The sequence below is a fragment of the Lissotriton helveticus genome, chromosome 8 (genome assembly GCF_964261635.1).
Source record: "Lissotriton helveticus chromosome 8, aLisHel1.1, whole genome shotgun sequence".
Classification (NCBI taxonomy): Eukaryota; Metazoa; Chordata; class Amphibia; order Caudata; family Salamandridae; genus Lissotriton; species Lissotriton helveticus.
In genome coordinates, this window is record NC_136069.1 from 39,680,775 (window position 1) to 39,704,656 (window position 23,882).

Here is a 23,882-nt window from a genome sequence, read left to right on the forward strand (position 1 = left end):
GAGATTTGGGGGGCCCAGAAGAGATGGCGGCCTACTTGTCTGAGATTCACACCCCAGTCTTAACCAATTACGACATTGAGACCCTCGAGGCCGACATAACGGTCACTGAATTAAGGGAGGCAATGGCTAGGCTATGGAAGACTCCAGGCCCAAATGGGCTCCCAGCGGAATTTTTCAAGAAAGGAGCAGACCTATTGTTACCTCATCTTCTAGCGCTTTACAGAGACACCACCCAGAACGGCATCCTCCCGCCGGACCTCAGGATGGCCACTAGTGTCCCAATATATAAACAAGGCAGACCACCTGAAGCCTGTGAGTCTTATAGACCGATATCCCTCCTCAACTTGGAGGCTAAGCTCCTGGCTACGGTCTTGGCCTTCTGACTACGCCAGGTGGTCTCTGGATTGGTGCATCAAGACCAAACAGGATTCTTGCCAGACAGGGCGACAAGGCAGAATCTTCGGCATAACCATAATTGGCTCATGGAGGTGAGACAGAGGGAAGACCCACATATGTTCCTTTCCCTAGACGCCAAGAAGGCATTTGACGCTGTCCACTGGCCCTTCTTGGAGGCTACACTGATCAAGTTCGGGGTTGGCCCCAATTTTAGATGATGGGTGAGTCTTATATATACGGACCCCAGCGCACGGGTCAGAGTAAATGGAGTATATTCCGGGGATTTCCCGGTCAGGAGAGGGGACCCGTCAGGGATGCCCCCTATCCCCGCTGTTATTCCCCCTCACAGTCGAAATAGTAGCCTGTGCAATCCATCAGACAGAAAAGGTGCGTGGCTTTCGTATCACTCAGGCTGACCTACAGGAGGAGAAGATTTCCCTGTATGCAGACGATATCCTCCTGTATGTGACGCAGCCGGCGACCACTATACCGATGCTGTTTGACCTTCTAGACAGGTATTCCTCGTTGTCCCCCCTTTTGTTTAATCTCTATATGGCCCCTCTGATTCATTCCCTCAAAGTGTTCAAAGCCGTCACATTTAATTATGCAGACGACCTTCAACTTATTTTTACAACTCCCCTGAGTCTATACGGGAGTTCCAGAGCACTATGCTACATATCCGTCAATGGATGGATTTTAACCATTTAAAATTAAACCCTGGCAAGACCGAACTAGTCCTCAATTGCAAAAGTCAACTATTCTGGGGCCATCACTATTGGCCACCAGAATTTGGCTCGCCTCCCACTCCCTCCATCTCGGTCAAAAGCCTGGGGGTGTCCATTGACAAGGACCTGTCACTAAAAACCCAAGTAGGCACGGTGGTGTCCTCCGGCTTCTTCCAGCTCCGTAGGATTAGGAAGATCAGTCGGATGCTAACCCAGCCGGCCTTGATCCAGGTGGTGATAGCCTTAGTACTATTACATCTGGACTACGCCAATTTCATCTATCTGGGCCTTCCTCTCTTTCTTAGTAAGCGACTCCAGATGGTCCAAAATCAGGCCGCCTGATTGATTTATCGACTGCCGCGTCGGCAGTCAGCAAGGCCCTTGTTAAAACAACTTCACTGGCTTACCATCTCCCAGCGAGTTACATTTAAAACGGCCTGTATCATGTTTAAGTCCCTTCACGCACGTAGCCCTCAATTTATCAAGAACCTCTTGCCCAGATATGTTCCCTCTCGCAACCTCAGGTCTGCCAATCAACATCTTTTGGTTATTCCCCCTTTCAAGCTTCAACGCCTGGGAGGATGCAGGTTTGCTACCCTTGCTTCCAGACTCTGGAAATCTTTCCCCTTGGAAATCCACTTCTGCACCAATTTGCTAGTGTTCAGGAAACAGCTTAAAACCTGGTTATTCACTCAGGCCCATGTATAATTCTCTGATTGCCAGAGCATCTGTTAGTCAGCGCCATGAAACCTCTGGGTGTACGAGCGCTATATAAAACATTGTTAACATAACATAACATAACAGGTATGGCTCTCTTTCTGGCTACAAAATTAACTGGCATAAATCAATTTTATATTGTCCGCGCATAGAGGAAGACTGGCCTCCTCTGCCGGGGGCCCTACAGGTTACCCAGTCAAGGTTTAAGTACCTGGGGATCTACCTGACAACCGACAAACAACTCTCATATCAACACAATGTCCACAGAGTGATTAAGAACTTTGCGGAGGACGCCCACCGGTGGAAGTCCCTTCCCCTTACGCTCCTGGGTCGAGCGGCAATGTTCAAAATGATTACTTTGCCCCGCTTCTTGTATGCCCTCAGAACGAATATTTCCCCCTGCCTAGGCAGACATTCCAGTCGATAAACGCAGAGCTACGGGCCCTTTTGTGGCTCGGAAAGCAACCCAGGATAGCCCTTAGTACGCTTCTGCGGAATCAATATAATGGGGGGGATCTCCCTACCGGATATTGAGGCCTACTATTGGGTCGAACATCTTACGCTAATAAATGAATGGCTCCATGCACCCGCGGATCACCCGACTTATAGGCTAGAAAGGGCCACTATGGAGCGCCGCACTAGCATGCACTATCTATACGGAGGCGTTGGGAATTACCGGCCACACAAATCACCATAGAAGTATGGGACAGGGCGACGAAGATAATGGGGTGGACACACAAACTGACCAAACAGACACCGCTGTGGACATGCACGTGGCTGAGATGGGATTTGGAGGGTGGGATGCCAAATGGATCTCTACGCTGGGGTATGTAATGGTGAGGGGAGAGCTTAAGACATACGAATCTCTAAGGGCGGAGTATGGGCTGACCCCAGTTCTTTGAATACGCGCAGTTACGACATGCCTGGAAGGCAGAGATGACCCTCGCCCCCCCACCCCCGTTGCCAGAATATGCTCCGCTGGAGGGTCGCCTGCTACAGGACCATGTTCCCAATCAATTGGTGTCCCTGACATATAAAACGTTGAATAATAATGTACCAGACGGCCTGGGGAAACTGAGGGCACTATGGGAGCAGGATGTGGGCTGGGACAAGGCACTGATGCACCCTAGAGAAGTGGCGATCAAAACTCGACGACGTCTTATACAGTGTAAAACTTTGCATAGGGTCTATTATGGCAGGGCCAGAATGCACCGCATAGGCAGAGCTAGCGATCCCTGCTGTCTGAGGTGCAGGCACCCTCAGGGAACCTTCTCCCACACTCTATGGGACTGCCCTACCATTAACACTTACTGGACGTGTATCCTGGGAGAGCTGAGTAAAATTTTAGAGGTGACACTTCCCCATGACCCCAAGTTTGTGCTGCTGGGAATATCGACTGAGGTTTGATTTGATTTGATTTGATGTGGATTTGTAAAGCGCGAATTGCTGCCCTGAGGCGTCCAAGCGCTAATGATAACCTGATCCTACCGGGAAAACAGAGGAAGGGGTTGAAGTTAAAGGGGTGTGTTAAAAAGGAAGGTTTTGAGCTGTTTGCGAAACGCGGTGAGATTAGAATTGGCTCTGAGGTGAAGTGGAAGTGCATTCCAGGTCCTGGAGGCATTGTGAGCGAAGGTCCTACCGCCGGATCTAGATCTTTTTATTCTAGGAGCCACTGCTAGAAAGGTCTGGCAGGAGCGAAGACTTCTGTTGGGAGTATAGTGAGTGACTAGGTCACGAGTAATACTCGGACCAGTGTCCCAGAAGGCTTGATGGGCAATGCACATTGCCTTAAAAAGGATTCTTTGGCGAACCGGTAGCCAATGGAGGCTAGCCAGTCCGGCCCTCACTGATTGTCTGCGAGGGATCTCCAGCAGTAAACGGGCTGCGCAGTTCTGCACTATCTGCAGCCTGCGCAGAGTGTAGTCTGGGGCGCCGAGATAGAGCACATTGTTGAAATCAAGGCGTGATTGTATAAGCCCTTGTATAGCCACCTGTTTGGCTTCCATGGGAAGGAGAGGGAAGATTTTCTTTAGCATCCTCATGATGCCAAAACAGGTGGCTGACAGTTTCGTGGCCTGCATATTGAAAGATAAGGATCTGTCCAACCAGACTCCGAGGCTCTTGATATTGTCTTTGGGAGTTGGAGGAAGACCCAGACACGGGGGCCAAAGGGCATCGGGGAGGCGGAAATCTGGGGGGCCTAGTAGCATTAGCTCCGTTTTGTCCCCGTTCAACTTGAGGGATGAAGAGGACATCCAGGTCTTCACCTCTTCTAGGCACTCTCTGAGCCCGCCTGACGCAGGTCGGTTGTCATCCTGCGTCAGTGAGACCACCAGCTGCGTGTCGTCCGCATACGAGATGATCTTAATCCCGAAAGGACGGACGACCTCAGCCAGTGGCCTCATGTATAGGTTGAAGAGTGCGGGGCTCAGAGAGGAGCCCTGCGGGACTCCACACTTCAGAGGTCTGCTGGAGGAGATGGACTCACCATCAAAGACTCTGAAGGATCTGTCCTCTAGAAAGGACTTGAACCATGACCAGGCTTTGTCCTTAATCCCGGCACAGGACATACGGTACAGCAGAGTGTCATGACTGACCGTATCGAACGCTGCGCTTAGGTCGAGGAGGATCACTGCCACTGATACTCCTTGATCCAGGATTTTTCTAGCTTCCTCAGTGACCATGAGGAGGGCGGTCTCGGTCCCGTGTTTCGGTCTGAAGCCCGTCTGTGTGGAGTCTAGTAAGTGAAAGCTTTCCAAAATGTTCACTAGATGATGATTTACATGTTTTTCTAAAATCTTGCTCAACCAGGGGAGCAGGGAGATGGGTCGGTAGTTACCCAGGTCAGTTGGGTCTAGATTAGGCTTTTTTAGTAGAGCTCTGACCTTGGCCTGCTTCCAGACGCCCGGAACCGTGCTAGAGGTGATTGATGCATTCAGTGCCTTCCTAATTATAGGCAAGGTGACCTGGGAGGCGGCCATTATTATGTCTGGCGGGGCTGGGTCATCGGGGGACCCGGATTTGACTCTCTTCGCTAAGGATTCAAGGCTTGTGAGGTCCAGTAAGGGAAAGTGAGTCAAAGTGGATTGAGGTAGTAAGGGGGGGTAAGGTGCTGTGGATTTATTGGGTTGGATAGAGGAAGTGATGTTTTGGGGTGGGGGGGAAATGCTGAGTAGATGAGATTTACTTTTTGGTAGAAAAATTCAGCAACGTTATTGCAATGGGTGGTGGATTTTTCGACCTGCAGGGCGGGGGGAGGCTTCATTAACTGTTTCACGATGTGAAAAATCTCCTTCGGTTTTGATTTGGCCATCACTATTCTATCGGAGAAAAATGTGGCCTGGGCTGTTTTTACTTGCTTTTTGTATTCGCTGATAGATTCTCTGTAGCGGGTTTTATTGTCCGCCGCATAATCTGAGCGCCAACGTCTTTCCAGTCTTCTGCATAGACGTTTCTTGTCCCTGAGAGAGTCCGTGTACCAGGGGGCAGTTTTGTGGGGGCGTCTCAGCGTGGTCTTCCTTATTGGGAGTGTTGAGTCTAGGGTTTGTGTGATCCAGTTGACGTAGGCTTGGTTGGCTAGGCCAGGATCTTCGTGATCACAGGGTTGAGTGCTAGCAAGTTTGGTGGCCCAGTTATCCACCGCAAGGCGGGACCAGGCTCGCATGAGCTTGGTAGTGGGTACGATCGATGGAGGTTTAAGCGAGGTCCAGCTGATGGGCACCATGAAGTGGTCTGTCCATGGCAGGGGAATAGGTGGGCCGGCTAGGAGATCGGGGCAGTTGCTGAAAACAGGGTCCAGCAGGTGGCCCTTAACGTGAGTAGAGGTTGTGACACGTTGGGTGAGTTGCAGGGCTGCTAGGTCGTCTGCTAAGGTGACGACTATGGCGTCTAGTGAGGAGTCAAAATGCAGGTTGAGATCGCCAAGCAGAGTAAAGTTGGAAGTGGTACTGACTCGTTCGGCCACACTTAACGGTAGGTTACCGTGGAACTGCTTCGAGGGGCCAGGGGGGCGGTATGAAAGAAAGAGTGCCTGAGAAGCAACTGTTGGGTGATAGTTCGATGTTAAAAGCAAGACTCTCACAGTCCGGGATGGTTTCTAGGGCAACTCTACAGTGATACTGTTCTTTGTAGATAATTGCCAGACCTCCTCCTCTCCCTTTGGGTCGGTCTAGCCGACTGATTTGGAATCCTGACGGGAGAGCGTCTACAACCGCAGGGTCGGACTCAGATGTCAGCCAGGTTTCCGTCAGAAACAGTATATCTGGAGTGTGTTCCTCTATTAACAGTGCCATTTCGGCGCTGTGTTTCGGCAGGGAGCGACAGTTCAGTAGGAACATGCGGAAGTCGTATGTGAGTTCCAGGCTTGGTTTGGTGTTAAGGGGTATATGGCATTTGGGACATACGTGTGGCAGGGCGTCGGCATGATAGGTATGCCGAGAGCAAATGCTGGTGGGGGGCCTGAGGCTTTGCAAGGTTTCGGCACTATAGTATCTGTGCTCTGAAGCTTGAAATGTAGGGGGGATGGCTCTGGGCCCGGACTCGGCGCGGACGAGCGCAGACGAGCTTGCCTTATGCGCGCCTTCGGCGCGCATTCGTCGCGCCCGCTGCGCTTCCGGTACAAGCACATCTTTGTAGACAGGGGATGATAGAGGGGGCGTGGCCTCGGAGTGGGCGTGTCGCACTCAGGGCGAGGAGAATGGCGGTTGTAAATGCGGCAATTTCGCCCTTACCCGCGCTCGTTTTGGAGGAAGAACAGGTGCCTGCACACAGCAGTCGTGTGACAGGTAGAGAGGTGAGTGAATGGAGGTGGATTTGAACAGCTCACACCTGATTTCTGCCCTACTGGCCTTAGAGGTGGCGAAGAGAGATTTGGCACGAGCATGGGGAGCACCGTCACAGCCTAGGGTGGGAGAATGAAGGAAGGGAATGGATCTATACATGGCGGCAGAGAGGGTCACTTACAAAGCTAGAGACTGCCCTCGGAAGTTCCGCAAGATATGGGGGAAATGGAGGAAATACCATGGTCTGGATGGGGGCTTGGGAAGTGATTGACATACTCATAACCACGCTGATTGGGATGAGGTCCCTTATGCATGGCTGGTTGGATACGAGCCTGAGACCTGTGGGGCCTCCCTGGAAGACCCGAACATGTGACGAGCCGCCGCTTGGTGGAACAGAGACAGAAAATGTTAAACAACTGAACGGGATAATGTTGGGATGGGTGGAGGGGCGGGGGATGCCTGGTGGTGTGGAAAAGTTACTTTGAAAAAAAAAAAAGATTGACTGCCATGCACACTTAGTGAAAAATCCAGGAAACCAAGGGGTACAGCCCATGATAATCAGAGAAAGCCCGCCAGGTCCATGGAAGTAGATTGCCCTGGATATTTTAGGTCCAATCCATGGAGATGGGCAAGAAACATTTGCAATAGTGGTGACAGACATGTTTTCTAGGTTGCCAGAGATATGTTTCACAAAAGGAATAGAGATTAGACATGTGCCAAACGTTCTAGGGGAACTAATGGGAAGGGAAGGGTTCCCTGAAACATTACATACAGATAATGGGGTTCAGCTAGTTTCCAGGGAAAAGGGAGAGTTTCTTGAGAAAAGAGGGATAAAACACAAAATGTGTGCTCTCTATCACCCTGAGACTAATGGAAAAATTGAGAGGCTAGAGTACTGAAAGAGACCATTATGTTTTGCCAAATCGAATTCATTGAATTGGAGGGATGAAGTGGAAGGAGACTAGAACGCTACAGAATCGCAACTCATAGCATGAAGGAATTGAGTGAAGAGACGCTGGGGGGTGTTGCTAGGAGACGGTTGGATGGGATTTTCCACTACTAATAAAGCACCTTCTTTTCTTACACCCTACCCTGATGTACATTGTGATGATTGGTATTACACCCTCCTCTGGTAAGTTATGGGGTTCAGGTGAGGCCTCTTTGTTAGTCTTAAAAGAGATACATTGAAATGAACTTTCAAATAATATTACTCATATCTATCCATTATTTAATATGCTTTCTATCTCTTTTGATCCCTTGGGCATTGCCAAATCAGACACCCTAAATCAAATCAGTGTATCTGGCAAGAGATTGTGCTTTTAAAAAAAGATACCAGATGGAAAAGCTTTGTAAAGACCCTGCTCATGGCCTAAACATTAAATGAATGCACTTCAAATGTTGTGTGAGTGGGAGTAGCCCAGCTGTACCTAAAAGCACATTTAAATTCAGAAGGAAGAAGGTTTTGGATGAATTTTAAATTATGGAACAATCCAATGGTAAAAACATTGGAATCCCTCTGCTAATGGTACGAAACAACTGGGTTGTTGAAGTGATGAGGTTCACATAGTTCCAAAACAAGTATTTTATTCTCCAAGTGCAAGTACAAGGTAATATCTCCTTCTAGCAATGCAGCAGCAACTGTTCATCAGACAACACTCCTAACATTCCTATAATTCAGAACTCATTACAAACCTAAACATGTAACGCGCACAAGGCTAACTCCCGCAACTAATAAACTCGGCACAAGCCCAAACAAGCATGATCCACAGCACTTGTTGTTACCATATGTGAATCGTTCTTTTTTAGTCCAGGTTTTTTATTTTACCAAAATCTCTAGTTAAAATTTGTTTTTAGAGGGTACATGTCTTGTACACTTTCCGATGCCTTGTCTCTTTTGCATCGTCCTAAGTCAGCGAATGTTCCTGCATTTAAAAAAATCTTTTCTTGTAATGCAATTTGCATGCTATTTATCTGTGATAATGAAATACAATATTTTTATGGAAATATTGGAATCAATAATGTTGAATTTAATTGAGAACTATACTTTATTTTATTGGAAAACAGTTCTAAATTACTATAATCATTCAGCAAAATGTGATTCTGATACTCAGTTGTATCTTAAAGAAACATTTCATAGTAAGCATTATAAAAGTAAGAAATTACAGGTGCCCTTATGTTGCCCATCAGAATGGATTGAGTGTGTACTGCCATCATTACTTATTAAGAAGCACAACTAATACTCAATTGCCAACATCTCTGTATGATGACATTGCAGTATGACTCAGCTCTGTTTAATCTGACAGTGTAGCTAAGGTAGCAAATACACAGAAAAAAATGTAAAAACAGAATTTTATAAAAACAGGCTCTAGAGAGAAAATGGTGTAATATCTGTGGATTGTGTGTATATTGATGGGATTTCTAGGACAACAAAATGCCATTCAAGGAAAATGAGATCCCTGTTTTACTAACCCTTGTTTTCCTGAGCTGAATTTAATGTTGTGCATTTGGGGCGGCCGTGGATCAGGAGAGAGATTGGGAGGCTGTTTGTAATTGTCAAATCAAATGAGATGTGGAATGTTAGCTTCTAGTAAGCGCCACTTAGGATCTTTTACAGTTATGGTGCTGTGTTGCATCGATCCCCTCTAAAGTGTGTGTGGTGCATGGAAATCTGATTTCAGAGCCACTAAAGAATTAGCAGGGACTCTTTAGACTGCATTTCACAAGTCTGGTAATGACCATAACCTAACAGACTTATTAGTGAGAACATCCTTAATATTGTGGAGGTGTAACTAACTATCAACTGGTCAATTTGAGAATTTGGTGATTGTGATGGTTCAAGTTAAGTTACAAAACTAGGATGAATGCTAAAGATTTGGACAGGGAGGTACTTGATATATTTGATATTTAATCATTTTAACAGCGCCTGAATCACCACATCAGGGGTATCACCGTGCTAGGACTGCTAACTTCAGCCAAGCAAGCACACATTAGAACAGATAAGTCTTTAGTAGCTTTCTAAATTGTAAGTAGTCCGGACATTGACGTAAGTGAAGGGGAAGTTGGTTCCACAAAAGGGGGCTAGATGAGAAAAGGCTTTGCCACCCATGCAGGCTTTTTTCTAACCGAAGGGTGCAAAGAAGTGAATCAGATCCTGACCGTAGGGACCTGGAAGGTAAGTACCTTACACATTTGTCTGATAGATAATTAGGACCCAGGTCATGAAAAACTTTGAAAACAGTGCAGCAGAACTTAAATGTAATCAACTTCCGCACTGGGAGCCACTGTAGTTGTTGCAGAAGGGGTAAAGATGCCGAGGTGAAAAGGACTTTGCTACACTGTCTGATGGGCCGTTCATTTATAATTATCAGGAACATGAATCTGAGTGATCAATGTACATTTTCTGCCATCAAGCATTCCGTTTTATTGTGAGACATTTTCCAATGTAAATGAAATGCTTGCATCATATGTATGGACATATTCTTTGATGTGTCGGTGGCTCTTATCTGAACTGCAGGACGGATGTGACAAGACAAGTCTGATATAAGGAGGGACATTTTCCAAGATCGAGCGTGCATTACTGGATTGGCTTTACCTTCAAGACATTTTCTAATTTGAAATTGTTCTCTCTTTATGTTGGAATAAGATGCAGAGGTCCAGAGCTGTTTAGTTTTATAAAAGGGGGTGAGAGGGGTCGGAGTGCTGAGTGATGCAACAAGTCCAGAAGAGGATGCAGATTTGAGGGGGCAGCCATTGTACATCTACCACGGGAAACTGTCATCACAACGCAACTTTTACTATGGTTGCTATTACATCACATGTGTTACAACGCATCTACCACCACTGGATGGATGTGATTATAGTTCCTTGCTCCTTTTATCAGACGCCCACGCATCTGGTGGTCGCTCTTCTATCAGGTAAACTTCCCATAAAATTACATAGATCGCACTTTACACAGATTCCCAGTTTCAATATTTTACTGCATTGTGTATTAACAGATATGCTGAGCTCCTTCAGCTGTGATCACTAGACATAATGTAACTTTTATTCGCCAGATATTAATTTACATCGTCATAAATACACTAAATGCAGTGAAATGAATCGGCATCGATATCCAAACTTTATTTAGAGTCAAATAATGTCTCATTGCCTAAGATAATGAGATTCCAATACTGATGAAAATAGTTAAACTACAGAGATCAGAATAAAAAAGAAGATGCGCATTTTGGACAAACTTCACTTAAGAGCACTATATAACAAATGGAGAACCGAGGGTTGAGGCACAAGCAAACAGCTGCACCTGGCAAAATCCAAATCTGGTGAAGTAGTATTGGTGCAGGAAGACCAGGGAGTCCACCCCTCTCTACTCGTTATTTGGAAGACCCAAAGACAAATAGAATAATTAAGGAATTCCGCACACACAGAAATTCTCCTGAACAATTATAAAGAGTCCATCAAATACCAGTCATTTCTGGCGATAAGAAGATATTCACAGTCTTAGGCTTTTATCAAGTTTGATGCATCTTCATTGTCAATAAAGAGAGATATCTGGGTAGAAAATATCGATATAACGACTGTGTATTTCTTCTTATCGCCAGAAATTACTGTTATCTGATGGACTATTCATAATTGTCCCTACACTCTCCCCTGTGAGCCTCATATTATGTTCAAACTGCACAGAGGATCAGGGCCTGGAAGGATGGGCCTTCAGAGACTGCCTGGTCTATGCTTGCAATTCACTGCCAAGCACACCACACTAGAAAAGCTTGTTTTCCCCCCAGGAGTTGCAGTGAAACCGTGTGATCCTCTGCAGCTTTAGATCAGACGAGGCCTGTGTGTCCACCCCATGAAACAACACTGCTTCCCCCACTGAGAATCCACTTCCTGTAAACTGAGCAGCAGTTTATTTATTTATCCAAATTTTATTTATTTATTTATAATTGCATTTGTTGAGCGCACAGCTACCCGGAGGTTTCCCGGCGCTAGAGCAAACTGAACGGAGAAAGGAAGGGAGAATCATAAAATCAAATTAGTTGTTAAAAAGCCAAGTTTTTATTCCCTTACGGAATTTTAGAAAACACAATTCAGTGCGCAAAGATTGAGGAAGAGAATTCCATAGAGATGGGGCTAACAGGGAAAACGAACGTCCTCCCATCTTGGCTCTGTTGATGCGCGGAATCTTACATTTATTCTGCGTCGAAGACCTAAGTGTGCGGGGGGGGATGTATTGCTGCACCAGAGCAGAGAGATAGCAAGGGGCTCTACCAGTCATAATTTTGTGCATATAACAGAGTGCTTTGAAGTTAACTCTGCTTTCAATCCGCAACCAGTGCAGATTCCGCATATGGTGAGCGACCGAGGATCGGGCAGGAAGGTGACAGATCAAGCGGACAGCCATATTCTGTACCACCTGGTACTTCCTGATTACCTCTTTGGCAGCACCTAGGAGCAGGATGTTCCCATAGTCCAGGCGTGAGATGACAAGAGCCTGGACTACGGTCCTCAAGGTGTCCGCAGGTAACATCCAGGTGATCTTTCTCAGCCACCTGATGATGGTAGTACAGGTGGCTGAGACTTTCACAGCGTGTTGTTTGAAAGTGAGTTGGTTGTCGAAGGTTACACCAAGATTGCGGGCAGACACAGATTGAACGGGAAGAGGACCCATCTCTGGAGGCCAATGGTGTGGGCCCCAGAGAGAAGTGTCTGGGCCAAACAGGAGCAGCTCTGTTTTATCCCCGTTCAATTTTAGTTTGTGCTTCAACATCCAGTCCGATATGTGTTTCAATCCAACTTGCAGAGAGGAAGAAGGGAGATTTTTATTGGCGGAGAGAGAGTAGATGACTTGAGTGTCATCAGCGTAGGAATAAATTGTGAGGCCAGCTTGTTCCGCCAGGAAAGCAAGCGGCCTCACGTACAGGTTGAAAAAGAGGGGACTGAGAATAGACCCCTGAGGGACACCGTGAGGGGAAGGGAGAGTAGATGAGACAGATGTGGAGGAAAAAACTTGAAAAGTGCGCTCCAAAAGAAAATTGGCAATCCAGGCCAGGGCGGTACCACCGACACCAACTGCCTCCAGGGTGGATAATAAGATGGAATGGGAGACGGTGTCAAAAGCGGCACTCAAGTCAAGCAGAATGAGTGCCACCGTCTCACCATTATCCACTTGGCGTCTGATGGTTTCTGACACACCAAGGAGAGTTGTTTCCGTGGAAAAACCAGCCCTGAACCCGGATTGAGAACCATGAAGAAAATTGGTGGATTCAACAAAGGAAGACAACAAAGAATTAACATGCTTCTCCAAAATCTTGGAAAAGCAAGGAAGCAAAGAAATAGGGCGAAAATTGGAAGGATTATTGGGGTCTGCGTTAGCCTTTTTTAGTAATGGTACCACCATTGCGTGCTTCCATTCATTTGGGACAATTGCTTCTGTGAGGGAAGCGTTCAGGACGTCCAAAATAATGTGGAGTGGGGCTGGGTCAAGGGAGTTCAGAACTTGAGGGGGCAAAGGGTCAAGGGGGGAACCAGATTTGATGTCCTGAAGATAATTTTTTAGAAGCACGGGGGAAATAGGATCCCAAGCGTGAAGTGGGGTGGTAGTAAGCAACGAGCAAGGGGTAATAGCCAAAGGGGAGTTGCACGGGGTAAGAGCAACGTGAGTTGAGTTGAAATTCGCATAGATTTTATCAATTTTTACACAAAAGAAGTCGGCTAGAGCGTTACACTGGGCCGTGTCTAGGCAGGGATCCTTGGGAACAGAGGACGCACCTGAGAGCTCCTTGACTATTTTAAACAAGGCCTTAGGTCTATTTTGAGCTGTGAGTATGGTACTGTTGGCAAAGTTAGCTCTAGCGGTATCACATGCCGCATGATAGATTTTAAGAGCTGACCTATAATTTGCTTTATGCTCAGGGTTATAATTTGACCGCCAAATTCGTTCCAATTTTTTGCAGTTAGATTTTTCAGAACGGAGGGAATCATTAAACCAGGGTGCCGGGGGGTAATGAATTTGAGATTTGTTTTTTTGTGTAGGGAGACATGAGTCTAAAGCAGTAGTTAGCCATGATGTAACCACCGGTAGCTCTTTGATAGTCAAGTTGGAAACCGAGGGTTTGGAACTGACAAGAAGAGAGTTTAATTTGTTTAGATCTAAACGCTTCCAGTTCCTGCTAGCTTTGTGAGGGGGGTCCGGCCTAAACGGAACAGCTTCACACGTTTTGATCGAGAAATTAACAATAAAATGATCAGACCAGAGGACAGGGATAGAGGATTGATAGGAAATGCCAATCAAGTTGGAGATGATAGGATCTAGAAGATTACCGGCCTTATGAGTAGGGTCGGAGTTAAAGAGGTGCAGATCCAAGGCTTCAAGATCCTGAATAAGTCGTTTCGCAATGGCACAAGAAACAGAATTAAAATGGATATTCAAATCCCCAACAATGGTGAAGTTGGTAGATTGTGCTATGAAAGGGGCGATGAGATCAGGAAATGAAGCGGCCCAGCAGCTAGCTGAACCTGGCGGGCGGTAAATCAGGGTGCCAGTTAGGGTGAACTGAGGAGAAAGAGTTAATTTAAATAGACCAGCTTCACAGTCTGGAAAATCTAAATCTTCCCATTTACAAGAGAATACTCTCTTGAAGATGATAGCAATTCCCCCGCCGTCTTTAAGTGCTCGATTTCGTCCCACATAGGTGTAGTCGTTGGGAAGAGCCATGGCGATATCGGGGCCAGAGCTATCATTTAGCCAAGTTTCGGTGACAAACATGGCAGCAGGATTCGCTGTCTCCAAGAGGTCAAAAATATCTCTCTTATGTTTTGAGAGAGACCGACAGTTAATACTGATGAAGCTCAGAGCAGGTGAGGGATTGTGCAAGGTGGATGGTAAGGTGCACGTAGGGGAGGAGAAATTCCAAAAAGTGGATGACATGCTGTCTATACATGAGTCTAGAGAGTCTAGAGCCAAAGAGCAATGGGAACAAGATATGGGAGCATTATTACAATTCAGCACGGTATGTGAGGGGCACAGTGGTTCTCGCAAATACAGTAAAGCGGAGCGTGAATAGGAGATAGGGGTCTGTGCAGGGGGGCTGGGCCCTGGGCTCGTGCTGGCGCGGACGGGCGCAGACGGGCAGGACTTTGGCACGACTTCGGCGCGAAGTCGGCGCTCCCGCTGCGCTCGTCCGCTGCGCTTCCGCCATTGTGGCATTATATACACCCAGAAAGATAACCACTACACCGCTAACCTGCCAGTTGGGGAGCAGGGCGGAAGTGGGGATGTAGGGCGGAAGTCAAAGTGCGCTCGTGTGGCCACCGCCGCTGCAAACGGCACAAGCCGTGGCGGATCGGTGCCAGGAGCGTAGATCAAGATACAGATACTAGTAAGGACGTTGCGCCAATAGGTGGCGATCAATTACACACGTTGCGCCAGAGCGGCGATCAGAAAGGGTGAGTATGCGTTTTTAAAATCAACAGTGCATAACAAAGCAAAGCGCTGAAAAGCGCTTACTCCAACAAGAAATAGTGCTTAAAAGTTTTTAAAATAGCAGGTAACACACGAAGCTTCTGCAGCCTCTCTTACCGGCAGTTAGCTCCGAACTAGCAACAGTGCTGGATTTAAATAGTGCCTCCTATTCCAACCACTACACCGCTAACCTGCCAGTTGGGGAGCAGGGCGGAAGTGGGGATGTAGGGCGGAAGTCAAAGTGCGCTCGTGTGGCCACCGCCGCTGCAAACGGCACAAGCCGTGGCGGATCGGTGCCAGGAGCGTAGATCAAGATACAGATACTAGTAAGGACGTTGCGCCAATAGGTGGCGATCAATTACACACGTTGCGCCAGAGCGGCGATCAGAAAGGGTGAGTATGCGTTTTTAAAATCAACAGTGCATAACAAAGCAAAGCGCTGAAAAGCGCTTACTCCAACAAGAAATAGTGCTTAAAAGTTTTTAAAATAGCAGGTAACACACGAAGCTTCTGCAGCCTCTCTTACCGGCAGTTAGCTCCGAACTAGCAACAGTGCTGGATTTAAATAGTGCCTCCTATTCCAACCACTACACCGCTAACCTGCCAGTTGGGGAGCAGGGCGGAAGTGGGGATGTAGGGCGGAAGTCAAAGTGCGCTCGTGTGGCCACCGCCGCTGCAAACGGCACAAGCCGTGGCGGATCTGTGCCAGGAGCGTAGATCAAGATACAGATACTAGTAAGGACGTTGCGCCAATAGGTGGCGATCAATTACACACGTTGCGCCAGAGCGGCGATCAGAAAGGGTGAGTATGCGTTTTTAAAATCAACAGTGCATAACAAAGCAAAGCGCTGAAAAGCGCTTACTCCAACAAGAAATAGTGCTTAAAAGTTTTTAAAATAGCAGGTAACACACGAAGCTTCTGCAGCCTCTCTTACCGGCAGTTAGCTCCGAACTAGCAACAGTGCTGGATTTAAATAGTGCCTCCTATTCCAACCACTACACCGCTAACCTGCCAGTTGGGGAGCAGGGCGGAAGTGGGGATGTAGGGCGGAAGTCAAAGTGCGCTTTTCTTACCGGATCTTAAGGCGGCTGGGTCACCTCCTCTCTGTTAGCAGAAGAGAGTTTACCATCAGACTAGGACAGCAGGGCTGATGGGAGCAAGCAACAAGACCCCGGAAAGGCTTTAAATAAGGGTCGGAAAAGCATAAACCTACACACCCTCTACAACAGACAGAAGCCAGGACCGCTTAATCGTGGGTTGAGATTTGTTCTTCAGAGTTTCCCAAAAACAGGACATGTTCATGCAAGTCAGGCACGGGCTACTGAGCATGCGCAGAAAAAGGATACCAATTGAAGCGCATGCGTACTAAAGACGCAGAAGTCGTACTGCGTTGCAAAGTTTACGTATGCGTGAGACACCGCTCATCAGAGCATGCGCACAGAAGGTCCGAATTTGACATGTGCAAAAATGATAGCATACGCAGAGTCATGATTCCTGAAATGACATGCGCAGAAGTGAGATACCCCTTCAGAGCGCTTGCGCAGAAAGATGTTACCGTGATTCGGCTAATTGAGACACTACTCGGTAGAGCATGCGCAGTAGTGTACAGTTGTACCTTGTATCAAACCAGATGCAGTGTCTACTCTTCCTCTTGACTCTGTGCAGTGCTTTAGGGAATGAGGTTTCAGGATCTGCTTTCAGACGAGCAACACTCGGTTTAGGTCAGGCACGCCATGTTTAAAAATCCCCAAAATTACACTTGTTACCATTCCAGCAACTTCAATTTATTTATTGCATAAGTTAATTAAAACCATTGCATAACAATAAAACCATTAAAAGAACACAACAAAGCTCAGTGTTTAACCGGTTCTGTGCTGATGACGGAACCGCTCCGTCATCAGCCACGGTGGCGCTGTGCTGATGCGGAGCGGTTCCGTCATGGCCCGCCCGACGCGCCTGCGCGGCGCTGATTTCGCGCCTGCGCGGTGCGTTCTATTGTGCGGGCGGGGCCATGACGGAACCGCTCCGTCATGAGCACAGCTCAACCGCGGCTGGTGACGGAGCGGTTCCGTCACCAGCATGCGCTCGCCGCGCGGCCCCCCGCCCCCTTAGCGCTGCGGTGGAATAGCCGCCGCAGCGATGTCGTTAAAGAACTCTGGGCTTTACTAAATATTGTGTACGGTCATTCCTGGGTTTCTTACCTAGGTCCTCACTGAATATACATCAATTTTAGCGTGAAACGTTTTTTATTAAAAAAAAACAGTGTTTTGATACTGCCCCAAGAGTTCCGCCCTTCTCTCTAGGCGTGGAGTGAACAAGCGGTCGAACTGCATTAAAAAACACGTGGGGGCTGGGGTCAGTGAGGTGTGGGGCGGGGTCAAATGTGTAGCTAAAAATCACCTTCATATAACTACATATAATATCACGTGCTGCTTAATTTTGACTTTTTTTTGCAGATTTATATAGGTCGAACTCAGCTTGAAGGTATTGGAGCACTTTACATGAACACCAGTTATGTTACAAAAGGACACATTCATTTTTTTGTAGGTGCGGGGGGATTAAGTGATTTGCCCCAAATTACAGGATGCTGAGCTGACACTGAGGCTCAAACCCAGTTGCCCAGATCCAAAGTCAGCAGCACTAGCCATAAGGCTACATCCTCTCCCCGAAAAATCAATTAAAGTTAGTCGGAAATGCACTATGGTACATTATGAACATAATTAGTTAATGCACGGTAGATATCGGTGTGTGTAACCAGAGAGCGCCTTCATTGGTGCAGTGCAGAATAGTGACTTGTATATTTTTAGTGCTACGAGGTCCCAGCCTGTGACAGAACGCACTGTGAATTTGTAAGTCATTATTATAAACTTGTGTTACACGCAGTATAAGAAACAATGCTCGAAAATGTGCAAAAAGGTTTAATATCAAAAGGTGCTTCCAAAATATAGATTTTAGTAATAGATAGACTGTACGATGTGCAATTAAAAAATAATAGCTGCCCCTTAAAAGCACCACTTCACAGCTCTGCTAGTAACTCCCTTGCACATACTTGCCAACATTTTAGGACAGGGATGTGGGAGATTTCGAAACAAAAATCGGAATAATGTAACTTCCTCGTTGACTAATAGAAAGCAATTTCTGGCCTGAAAAATCAGGATTTTTCCGCCGGAAAAAATCGGGTCTATTGGCATGTATGCTTGCACTATCACTCAAAAATAATAAGTCTGTGTTATCAGGAAGCTTTAATTTCCTCAATAAAGCCTATAGTGGCTTCCAAGCACACTTTACATTTGCAGATTAACCAGTTGCACACATTTACATTTCTTTCAGGCAAGCAGGCACCCTGGCAAGAAGGATTGTTTCTTGTTTACCTGTCTGTCCCGTCTTCCATTTCACAGCAGAGGAGACTCCGGGCCCGATTCACAGAACTAACTTAAGACAAAATCCTAAACTTACTACCATTTTGGTATTCACAGAAGGCACTTACTCATTTCGGTCCTAACTTTAAGACTCCTAAACTGAGAAAAATCTTAACTTTAAGACTTTCGGTATTCACAGAAGGCATTTAGGAGTCCTAACTTTACTACTCCTAAACTGAGAAAAATCCTAACTTTAAGACTTTCGGTATTCACAGAAGGCAAATGGTAGTAAGTTTAGGATTTTGTCTTAAGTTAGTTCTGTGAATCGGGCCCTCCCTGTCTGACACTTCAGCTGAAGCACTTAAACTGTCTGAATTGACCATCCGGGGCAGTAGTCTTTTCATAATAAGTCGGGAAACTGTTTTTCAAAATTATAAAACGTTTGGACACATCGTGCCCCTCCGATCATGCAACTTCGACCTCCGAGGTGACCAGACATCCTGGATTTGGCTGGAGGATTGTGTTTTTTGAAGATTATTTCCCAGCACCCCAACAGTTCCCATTAAAATAAATGTGTGCCTCGGTTTTTAAGAGACACTCATTAGCACATTAGGAAATAATGTCATACATGCTCATGTTTCTACTGGTCTTAAGGATCGCTGCTTGGCCGGTATCTTTCCAGCACCACCAGTAATTTAAAGTTCAAGGCTATACTGATAATTATCAAAGCACAGCAATATATTGCCCTGTATTTTTTTACCTTATACTTTTTTAGTTACTGTCACTAACAAGGGGCTGCCTGTCTCCAGTAATCAACGTCAGTCTGTCAATGATTTAACTGTTGAAGTAACAGTGTAGGATGGAGTTTGTAGGCATTACTGTCAGCCCCTCCCTAGCTTTACAATATACACTTCACACTACACTCGTAGCCATAGTAACCTTGAATTTATTTAATTATCAAAATGCTAAAACTATCGCGAGCCGAGACTTCATTCCTGATGTTTATTCAGTTCGACTCCCAACCACTGGTCTCCATTCACGATGAGACAAATGTTGAGCATGAAACCTGCATTCAAATGAGCACAGCTTATGAAAAGGCAAAGCAAAAATTCATATTGTCTGGTGTAGGAAGGTGAAGTATTATGTGGTGATGCAGGTTAGGCTTCACCATGCAATACTCTCACAGACTCCAAAGACGGCCCTTGGATTCACAACAAGAAACCTTTCCAAAGAGTTTCATACATTAGGAATAATGATTCGGAAAGAATCGCAATTAGGAAATCGGTATTCCTAATTTTAGTACATCTACAGGTAGATTCATCATCGGCATGTTTTGCGAGTCTGTAATAGCGATTATTTAGGAATCGTTTTACAGACTCGCAAAACATCTCATGTAAAAATCGCAATATTTATTGCGATTCCTACAGCTTCCTTATTTGCGATTAGCTAATTGCTAACCGCAAATAAGGAATAACTCCCCATTCATTCCTATGGGCCTTTGAAGACATATCAATGTGCGAATCGCTATTGCGATTTCAAGGGTGCAGGGGTGTCCAAAGGATACCCTGTTGCACCCCTGAAATGATATTGGATGCTGGTGTTACGCACACACATGTCCCAAGGACATGTGTGTGTGTAACATGCAACTTAGAAAAATGCACTTAAGTGCATTTTTCTAGGTTTCCGCTATTTACCACGAGGTTTGACTTCGCAGTAAATAGCGGCCCAATATTGCGAATTCGCAATTTTTAAATGTTTCATGAATTGCATTTAAGGAATCTCAAATAGAGATTCCTTAAATGCAATTCCTCGCAGATTTGCGAATTCTATAATAGAGAATTTTGCGCTCGCAAAAGGCCAGATTCTAAGAATCTGGCCCTTTGCGAGCCGATTTCGGCTTCATGAATCTACCTGCTAGCCTCTAGTTAACAAATGCAAATAATGATAAAAAATGAAACAGTTAACATTATAAAACACACTGAAGGCTGCTCCTGGGGTCAGACCAGCATCATCAATGTCTGATCTTCCCTCAAGGGGGCCACAAAATGAAGGAAAAAAATAGGCACCCCAAAGGGGAGTGACCCCAGGGGCAGCTTCTCTAACATACAGAAACATATTCCCTGGTGTCTATTGATTCTACAACATACCCTGGGGCAGAGCAGCCTAAAATCTGGCTGATCTGCCCCCCTGGGGAGTGTAGAAAACGTTGGATATAGACGGCTAATATTGGGGAACTCTAAATTTGCTCAACTCAAATGTCTGCTTTGCTATCAAAGTTTTTAAGCAAAGGATTAGCACAGTGCCATCCATGCCGAGCCGTAAAATGACAAAAGTATTTTACCACTTCAGGCACAGTATTACAGTTTTGAATCAGCAAAATACCAACCAAGCCAACCTGGGATGAATAAAAGCAACCCCTGACACGTGTTTCGCTATCATTATAGCTCTTCAGAGAGGTTTAGCTTTGTCCAGACACAAGGGAGCACCCAGTATAAGTCAAAACAATACCCTTTCAGGCATAGAGTGACCATAAATTGTGCAAACAAGAAGCAGAGAGCTCCAGGTAGTTCCCAGGTTCAGGTGGAGAACAGCTCCTGTATATAGCACCCTCAACACCAGCAACACTCTAAATTTGCTCACCTCAAATGTCTGCTTTTCTATCAATATCTTTAAGCATAGGATGAGCACAGTGCCATCCATGCCAACCTATTACAAAAGTTAAATTAGTATAGTAGGTGCACTACTACTGAGTAATACTACTTCTAACATATATTAAGTGGGTGGCTGTGTGTATCCTTGTGTGTATGGGTGTGTAAGTGACTGTATGGGTGTATAAGTTGGTGTGTGAGTAGCTGTGTGGGTGAGTGAGATGCTGTGTGAGTGGCGGTATTGGTGACTGAGTGGATGAGTCAGTGGCTGTATGGGTGAGTGAGTGGTAGTGGCTCTACGGGTAGGTAAGTGGGTGTGTAGTGACTGCATGGGTGAGTGAGTGTGTGTCTGAATGGCTGTATGAGTGAGTGACATTGTATGTAAGTGGCTGTATGGGTGAGTGAGTGGCTGATTGAGTGGGTGTTTAGTTAAGCGAGTGTCTGTGTGAATGGCTGTATGGGTGAGAGAGCAGATGTCTGCGGCTTCTATGGATGGTTGTATGGGTGTGTGAGTGAGTGTGAAAGCTTGTATATGTGAGTGGGTGGGTGTGTGTGAGTTTCTGTGTAGGTAAATAAGTAGGTGTGTGAGTAGGTGTATGAGTGAGTGTGTGGCTAGGTGAGTGGCTGGACGGGTGAGTGAGTGGCTGATTGAGTGGGTGTTTAGTTAAGCGAGTGTCTGTGTGAATGGCTGTATGGGTGAGGGAGCAGATGTCTGAGTGCTTCTATGGATGGTTGTATGGGTGTGTGAGCGTGTGTGTGAATGCTTGTATGTGTGTGTGGCTAGGTGAGTGGCTGGACGGGTGAGTGACTGGTTGTATTAGTGGTTGTATGGGTGAGTGGGTGTGTGAGTGCCTCTATGGAGGAGTGAGTGGGTGCGTGAGTACTGGTATTTGTCTGTGAATGGGTATGTGAGTGGTTGTGTGGGAGTGGGCATACAAGAGATTGTACGGGGGTGTGAGTGGGTATGTGAGGGGTTCTGCCAATGATGTCATTATGGATTTCATTCATCATGTCATGAGTGATGTGATATGTGAGGTCATAAGCAGTGCATTGCGGGGGCATAAGTTACAGTTAACTCAGGTAACTATAATTGCTGAATTCCACTGGTTTTGTACGAGTGAAATCTGAGCCTAGCTATAATGTCCCTGATTTTTTCAGTGAACTTCTACGTTTTTTTAAATTGTATTTCCTAACTATAATAACCCTGTACCCTTTTGTTTATAAGTGTATTTCTAAGGTTTTTTCAAATTCTATTTTCTAACTATAACGTCCCTGTAACCTTTGTTTTTTCAAATGAATTTCTATGGTTGTTTTTAAATTAGTATTCATGTTTCCAGAGTGATGGAGAAAGGGGGCTGGGCCTCTGACCAGCTCTCAGGAATCCTGCTGCATTGGACTTTTTGAAGGTAACCAGAGTGCTTCTTGGCCCCCAAGAACCCTCAGCATTTAAGAGGACTTAATCCCCCAACATGCAGTGCGCCAGGAGGCACGTTTGCGTAGTGGTGGAGAAAAGGGGCATGGCCTCTGAACACCGCTCAGCAATTCCCCTGTGTGGGACTCACTGCAGGTAACAGGTGGGCTTGGTGGCCCTCAATGACCCTCTAGACCCAAGGGGGCTTCATCCCCCAGCCTGCAGTGCACCAGGAGGCACGTTTGCAGAGTGGTGGTGAAAGGGGGCGCGGCCTCCTGAGTCTTCTCAGGAACCGCACCCTGTGGGACTTTCTGGAGGTAACAGGAGAGTTTGTTGGACCCCAAGGACCTCTGGTGCGAAGGGGACTTCATCCTCAACCAGCAGCGCACCAAGCAGCACTTTTATAAAGTGGTGGAGAAAGGGGGCGTGGCCTCCAACAACCAATCAGCAATCCTGCAGTGTTGGACTTACTAGAGGAAACAGGAGGGGTAGCTGGCCCTCAAGGATCCTTAAAAGTGATGGGGACTTTATTCCCCAAATAGTAGTGCGCCAGGAGGTGCGTTTGCAGAGTGGTGGAGACATGGGGTGTGGCCTCCAACAAACTCTCAGCAATCTCACTGTGTGGAACTCACTTGACGACACAGCAAGGGTAGTTGGCCCCCAAGAACCCTATGGAGTCAAGGGGACTTCATCCTGCAACGAGTAATGTTCCAAGAGGTGCGTTTGCAGAGTGGTAGTAAAAGGGTGCAGGGCCTCTGGTGATTGCTGAGCTCTTTTTTTAATGTTTATTATTAGAGAAAGGGGACCGTGTGACCCCCTTCATTGGGCCAATTTCAGCCCTGGGGACTCCATCCACTGGGGTCCGGCCTTTTTAAAAAAAAAATATTTTTACTGCCTTTTTCTTTTCTTTTTGTTTAAAAAAACCAAGGGGTTGTGTGGCCCTTCTCCTGGGTTGATTTTGGCCTGGGAACCCTATTCCGACGGGGTCCGGCCTCTATTGTGGGCGCCCTGGTCCTACCCAGGACACCTACTCTGTTGGCTCTGTGGGGGGATTATCAAGGCCCCTGTGGTGCCTGCCACCTGCAAGAGCCACCTTGTTTTTACAGAGAGAGAGCTGCAAAACATGCAGCTCCCTCTCTGTAAAAGCAATTGTGATCTGCTCACAGCAAGCAAGAGCATTTTTAATGTTCTTGCTTTCATGAAAGAGGAGCACAGTTAGCTATGGCTTGGCGGGAGCAGTAAAGTTCCTTCCAAGCCATAGCAAACAGCTATGTCCTAGGGGTGGGCACCCTGGACATAGCTGGAGCAGTCCCTGTGGGTAGCGCTCCCCAGGGCCATGTAGTGCACAAAACAACCCCGGAGGTGGTGGTCCCCGGGGCTGTAGGGGCC

The 23,882-nt window shown here is 46.5% G+C and overlaps 1 protein-coding gene across 2 annotated transcripts in view; it reads right to left on the minus strand.

The window, feature by feature from the left end:
- LOC144772302 (uncharacterized) overlaps window positions 1-16,398 on the minus strand; it is a 71,909-nt gene extending 55,511 nt beyond the window's left edge. Inside the window, exon 1 of one of the 2 annotated variants that reach the window (XR_013599711.1) lies at window positions 16,149-16,398. The gene's annotated coding sequence lies outside the window, so the exon portion shown is untranslated. The remainder of the gene's footprint in view (window positions 1-16,148) is intronic. The other variant, XM_078656529.1, reaches the window with a different exon arrangement.
- Window positions 16,399-23,882: the final 7,484 nt, after the last annotated feature.